This window comes from Mytilus galloprovincialis, chromosome 4 (genome assembly GCF_965363235.1).
Source record: "Mytilus galloprovincialis chromosome 4, xbMytGall1.hap1.1, whole genome shotgun sequence".
Lineage (NCBI taxonomy): Eukaryota > Metazoa > Mollusca > Bivalvia > Mytilida > Mytilidae > Mytilus > Mytilus galloprovincialis.
In genome coordinates, this window is record NC_134841.1 from 89950440 (window position 1) to 89957946 (window position 7507).

A 7507-nucleotide genomic window follows, 5' to 3' on the forward strand; every position below is an offset into this window, starting at 1 on the left:
CACGTTTTAAGGTCAAGTTCCTATCGGTCAATACGGAATTAACACAACAACAGAAGATTAAACTTAGATGGCTCATATTTTCACTAACTTATCAATGTGAATGGCCATACAGGGTTTAGCAAATTAATACAGTATTATATGATTCTTTTTATTTCATGCTGACATATTAATAGAATTCAGAACAAGTAAACCCTAACACATGTTATAATTATCCAACAAAAAGGAATGCATAGTATTATTTCACCTTTAGCAGTACAAAGTATAATAAGAGATTATAATGTATTCAGTAATCATCATTCCAGGGCAGAGAAGAAATGGGAAGTTTATGTAAATAAACAGCTGATAAAAAGGCAACAGTAGTATACCGCTGTTCGAAATTTATAAATCGGTTGAGAAAAAACTAATCGGGTAACAAACTGAAATCATTTTTAGGAAAAACGGTACTATTTATTCTGCCATAGGCGACAATACTAACATTTTCTAAATTTACCAGTTTTTACAATAAAAACCTGGATAAAACATTTATGTGTGGTGTTAGTACTTTATTAATGTATTCTAAAAAATGAAGCCAAATAGTATCATGACCAATTTCCAAAGGAGCTTGTTTATGTTATCCATGTCCACCGTCATTTTGCACCAAATTTATGAAATTTTGGAAGCCTTTTCGAATAATTCTCTAGAAAGGTCAGTAAATTCCATATGGGGTGAGAGCGAAGCTCGAATCCCCATATGTAATTAACTGACCCCATATATATCGTATTAGGTCACTTGCACACGGTGCAACGAATTTATCTTACAGACTATCTTCACCAGGTATTTTGACCAGCGGTCTATCAAAGTGATCAAGTATTTTTTAAGATCCAACTCCCATTTGTCTATACAGAAAACAAATGCCAACAATGGCAACTTTTAGGCTTTAAATTTGTTTTATGGTAAAAATCTGAAAGGATTCAACAAACGAAGAAATTGATGATAAAAGGTTGAAATAAGTTAATAAAACATAATAAAAGTAAACAATTTGTTATTGTTGGCAAAACTAAGTTACTTCCCATTCAAAAAAAAACAAAAAAAAAAGAAATCTGAAAGAATTCGACAGACGAAGAAATTAATACATGTAATGAACGATTGTAATAAATTCTAATAATATACATACAGATAAAGTTAAATAAAAGTACTTTTATTAAAACGATTCATATGAACACTTGTCGGGATAAAGGTGTCTATGATTTAAATATCGACTCATTCTGAGGATTTCACACTTTTGTCTAGACTTTACAATAAACAAGTTAATTTATAAAACAAATTGTACGAACTTAACTCACATGTTATAAGAAGGCTAAAAAATATCGACTGGATTGCAATTGCTTATGAAAAGGAAGTGTGAGTTGTATTCGAAATTCATGTTTCATAGTTTCTTAAGATATCTTTCCCAAAAGTTGTTACATGTAATCTTTCACAGAAACAACCGCTATAGTAGTGGTGTATTTTTATAGTTTGGGATAAATTCAAATCGTAATTAGTAATATCTTAATATTTTTTTTTTCAATTTTCATAAAGTTTGAACATTTTTAAAATAAGTATTTTACTTTACCTGGTTAGAAACAAGGCACAGTATCAATGAATACATGAATAAAGAAGAAAATATGTATCTATGAACTAATGTGTTACTCGACGATTTAATAACCAAAACTACCTCCTTGGACCACAACCAATCGTAAACAGCAGATTATGAGTAAAAGCATAGTTTCCTGTTTTAAGAGTATTGTAACCCATAGTTTATTATAACAATTAACAAAAAACAAGACTTTCTCATATCATGTATATTACCTACACAATAGAAATAGCTGCCGCATACGTTGTGTACCTATTTGCCACTAGAATCTGACTGACCAAATATGATAATAATTAAAAAAATTAAAAACTATGGTTTTCATTTTGTTTAATCTTATATCAAAATAGCAAAGAAAATATATGAAAACAAGTCCACTCTCATATAGAGCAATAAGTTCCACTGTTCCAAATGCATTTCAAACAATTTGAAAAGAAAATTATCACAAAAAGAAGATAAGCAAAATAACAAAAATACCAACTCCGATACATGTTCTAAACGGAAATTTGATCTGGTTTTAAAGCTAGCTAAACCTCACACTTGTATGCCAGTCACATACAATTTTATTAAATTGACAACGATGGGTGAACGTTATAAACAGACATTGTGTAATAACTATAAAATAAACAAATATGACAACAAAGAAAAGCAAAAGGCATATTTACAAAGTCCATGCGCAAAAACGAAAGACAACAAAAATCCCCATAGCACAATAACACAATGATGGAATGTACAAGAAACGAGCCCCGTCAAATGGTTATTTCGAAAAATAAACTAAAAAGTAAAAGTATTAAAAAATTACAAAGACAAATAAAAGTAACATACCCCTTTTTTTAACTGATCCAACTTTTTCGTATCAATAATTGAACGTATATAAGTCGCACTCAGTATTATGATGTTAATAACGTCCAATATATTTAATTACTCACTGAAAACCAATGTTCCATACTTTTTATGCATCACATATATCTCTTTTACTCTCATACATTGGATTTATTTGATATATTGACAGGTATCATTCCGCAGCTTTGAATTTTGTTCGTAGATATTTTATTAACTAATATTGGTTTTTTAAAACTACAATAATGGTATCTTTTGTAAGTTACGACATTTCTGGTCAGCACTGATAGACAGACTTACGAAAGTCTATAATTATTGTATATGCGTTTGTAAATGTCTAGGGTTATGGGCAAATTTCTTTTTTAATTGTTTAACGTAGTGATGTTAATCTATTGATATAGAATCACTTTCTGTTTTCATGAAAACATTTTTTTTTATTAAAAAACAAAACGACACACTATAAGTTCTTTGATGCAGTCAAAAAAGTAAATGAGTGAAGAAAGTAAAAACTTTTATTTGTACAATTAAATTATCATAGATAAGAAGAGTCCGAAATAAAATGAATAATACCAATTAAAATGCATCAGATGAAATATTCGACAATACATTTCTCTTCGGTGATGCTTGAGGACACAACTTTTGAAAATAATAATAAAAAAAGAAATATTTTCAACGGCTAAAGAGCTGATTAAATTTATAAGAACAAAAATATGAGCAAAGCAGGACATAAAATTGGTCGATTGACAAAATGTTTTCCCTGATATATCCAGTAAATCCTTATACTGTTAAAATGGCATTAAAAAAAAATCAACTCTATACTCAACTTAAATTAAGCATTCCATGAAACCAGCATTTTATTATTCTTGGCTTTTATAAAGTTGATTTAACAACGCATTTGAAGTCTCATGGACAACCCTGCAACATCTCCTTATTAAACTAAGAAAATTGAAATGGAGGTATATTTTGTGGTCAGTATGTCATCTTGTGTCTTTGTCGTTAATGAGTAAGAACAAACTCCAGTCGTCACCTGCATATGCATCTGAATATGGATGCTTGTTCCAATGTTAACCAGCACGTTGAAAATACCACTTAACGTTTCGGTGTAGAATTACACAGGTGTCCTGAATGAAAATGCAGTGCAAAAAGACATATACTGAAACACCCATTACTTGCTGATTAATATAAATACTGGCTGTTTTACGTGCAATGCTAGACATTATTATACCAAACTTTAGGTGAAGCACCAGCATAAGTCTAGGTTAAAAAATATTAAAACTTTACAAGAAAATTAATAAAAGTATTGAAGATGTAGTTTCCATAATGTACGCTTTTATGTTTATGAGTTTTGAACATCGGTATACTACTGTTGTCTTTATTTAGGTTAAAAAACTTTAATGATCAACAGAAACATTGAATGATAATAGTATATACATTTGATACTACTTAGGCCGCATTTCTTTCTAACCAAAATTTTGTAAACGTTGTATCGCGTTTGTTGTTGAAACAAATACATCGTGTAATAAGTCTTTATTGACCTTGTTTGCACTTAAGTTAAATAATGCATATGCACATGTTGTTGGTAAACAGACGTTTTACAAACGTAGAAACAAATACTTCGTTTAATCAGGTTGAAGTTAGAAACAAATGTAGCGTTTGTACTAACAAACGACAAACGACAAACTGCAGACGCATTTTTAGCGTTTGCATAGTTTGTCAAAGTTTATGTAAACTTTGCAAACGCATGTTTGTAAGAAATAATTAAAACATGTGCGCGCTTAGTCGTTTGCATCGTTTGTGTTAGAAAGAAATGCGGCCTAAGAAAGCATCGAAATAACGCGTAGAATATTCAAAATAATAAGGACGCACCTACACCTTACATTTTTACCCTAGACAAACACATAATTAATATCAGACTAACCTATTCCTTAGATCATCGAGACACGAAAGAATATTTACTCTGTAGCGCTTAGGCCGCAAAATAAGAATTTAATTGTTGCTGGTTATTTTATACCTATCATTGTTTCTTTAAAAAGCATCAGGAATTAAAACATATAAATCCGAGGTCATCTGTTCTATAATCAGCTGAAGTATATTTCTTCAAATGTCCGAACTAATATTTACCTAAATTGTAATTTTAGAGTCACATTTGTAAACAAAGTCAATACTTATTGTTATAATTGAGCCAATGTACATCTGAACTTTTTTGTATTATGATAAATATTTGTCAAGCGTACACTTTGCATTATTGTCAAGTGTGCTATAATCTAGGATAAACCTATAGAATAGGATAATATGTAACCAATACCTAAATCAAAGTTCACCTGTACTTTACTTTATTACAAGGTTGCAAAATATAATGTTCATTGTGTACAATATAAGTTCATTATAAAGAACAACATATGCAAAAGGTCAATCAGTCATCTCTCATTTTACTTTACTTGTGTGACAACAGTTGTTTATGTATATCACATGTTTGTCTTATTGGACTACAAATACACAATCTCGTTTATGCCAAACCAATGAAAATATCCCCAAAATGGATTACTTTTTAACCATGTAGAATATTCAAGCGACTGTAGTTAACTTATAGTCAAATCTAGTAAATTAACCAGAATTAGACAAATCAGGGTAATAAACCAAAACTTAAAGAATCGCACACATTAATAGGAGCGAGAACGGACGCATCTACATGGTATCTATTCAAGAAATAATTCACAGGGGCTTGAATATATCGTGATTTTACCACGGGTTTGCCCATTATGACAAATATTTTTCCTGAGCGATAGCGAGGGGTAAAATATCGGCATAAAGGGACAACCCGTGGTGAAATCGAGATATATTCAATCCCCCATGAATTATTTCGATTCTTATAGGACAAATACTGCAATTATTTTGGATCGAAGCGCTATAGGTGGAGGCAAATATTTTCCGTTCCCATAAATAAACGCACTATTAAATTGGCGTAAAAGAACGGAGCCAACTGAATTAGTGACATGCTAAAACTATTTACAATAACTTATTTATATAGTTTTGGATGAATTAAAGTGAGAATCTACTTATATGTCTTATGTGAATAAAAAAAAATTTGGCATATTCCACGTTTGTTTACGTTTCCTTGTTGTGAGGATTTTCGGTTTCACAAGCCTGCATTTTCCCGTAAAATGCTTATTTTCTTACGTCATCGTTCTATGACGTCGGGAAGCTTATCCATAAAAAAGCATATGACGTGGGAGTACGATTGGAACAGCCTATGCTATATATTCATATTTTACCACGGGTGTGTACTCAAAGCGTTTAAAGAACGTCATGTTAGAATTGCTGTTACAATCGTTTATAAGACAAAATCAGTAATACAAATCAGACGACTATATCTTCCTAGCTCATAGGCCACTATGATATAGAATCCCCCAAATATATAGTTATATTTTTTTCTACTTCGAATAGGTTATAACATTATGGCTAAATTGATAATATGCAACATTGAAGTGAGATTTACGAATTAATTAACTCATCACAGATATCAGGATTGAAATGTTGTATTTGCGCCTGAGGCGCGTTTTAACTACAAAAGACTCATCAGTGACACTCCAATAAACAAAGTTTCAAAAGCCGAATTATGTTCGAAGTTGAAGAGCATTGAGAACCATGTATGCTAAATACACGTAGTTAACGGTCATCTTCATAAATGAATTGACCAGTACGGTATTTCTAGGTCGCAAAACACAAAAGATGGATTTTTTTTGTATTTCTGTTTCTTCCGAATAGTCGTCTTATTTGTCCATTTAGCCATTTGTCCAATTCCCTAATGACTACGTGTAGATTTGCATGCTTACATTGACGACACATCGTCTCGTTTCCGGTGGAGTCCATGTAACTTCCTCAAGTTTGCCTCTAACTTGAATTGAATATTTTTAATAGATTTAAGAGATTTAAACACCAGTAAACTACAGTTATTGATCATGAATGAAATTATGTTCTCCGAACAAAATCTGATGCGACTAACAGCAAAATGTACCCACACTTAAAGTTATAAAAGTTTGATAATAATGTATATATGTAAAAAAAAAAAGAAAAAAAGACTATTTGAAAGAAATATTTTTGATTAAAATCTTGAAATCACTGTCACGTAAGACAAGCATCGTTACCAACAAAAGAGTAAAAATATTCTGAGGCGGTTAAATATGATTTGTATATTTTGGAAAATTTGAATTGTTTTGAAAAAGGTGAAAATCATAGCAAAATGACACCCACTAGTCAAAAAAATTCTATAAAAGAAACAAATTACTGCAGAAAAATTAACAGTGGAGCAACACGAACAAATCAAGAATACTGTTGCAGGACGGGAAAATTGTGAAAATGAGGATACATTGGATAGGAACCGAAGTTTAGCATTGCAACATGCCATTTACGGACCTCTCAGAGAGATACTTCTCGAATTCCTCATAAGCAGAGACTTTCTCTCTATTTAACGGCTCCATTCTGACCAGACGTGGCTGTGTATTTGGTTCATCCCACACAGCAAAAGTACGTCCCACTTTGTCAATGGTATTACTATTATCTGGAAGAAGATCTGAAGTGACCATATTTCAATTCCCCGTCACCCGTGGGAACGAACGAATCAAACAAGTTGAAATATAAAATAGTGACAAGGGAACGTCACTACCTCAAATGTATAATTACCTATAATAGGAATTGACAAATCATCTTTTTTAGCGTACATTTTAGTATTAAGCTTCTCGTTCAATATATAGATATTAATTTCCAGGACAGGATAGTGTTCATTGTTAGAATAAGCTTTATCTATATTTTCTTAATTCAAATTAACCCTACATGTATTTTGAAATATATATGTACCAGTCATTTTGACTGTCTTTATAAAGTTTAACAAATAATTGAAACTGTAAAGGAAATATTTTTGCAATAAGATGAATGAAGTTGGTCACTACCGCAAAATTACTTCGATACGAAAGAAGTTGGTCACAATCGGTATATCACTTCGTGCTATACTTTGTTTTTACAACGAATGTCAGTATATAATCCAGCAGGAGTATTTTAACG

General features: G+C 31.2%; 1 protein-coding gene across 1 annotated transcript in view; it reads right to left on the minus strand.

Annotated features, from left to right (window-relative positions):
- The window catches only part of LOC143070833 (uncharacterized), a 36072-nt gene extending 33516 nt beyond the window's left edge, over positions 1 to 2556 (minus strand). The window contains exon 1 of the mRNA XM_076244955.1: positions 2435 to 2556. The gene's annotated coding sequence lies outside the window, so the exon portion shown is untranslated. The remainder of the gene's footprint in view (positions 1 to 2434) is intronic.
- Positions 2557 to 7507: the final 4951 nt, after the last annotated feature.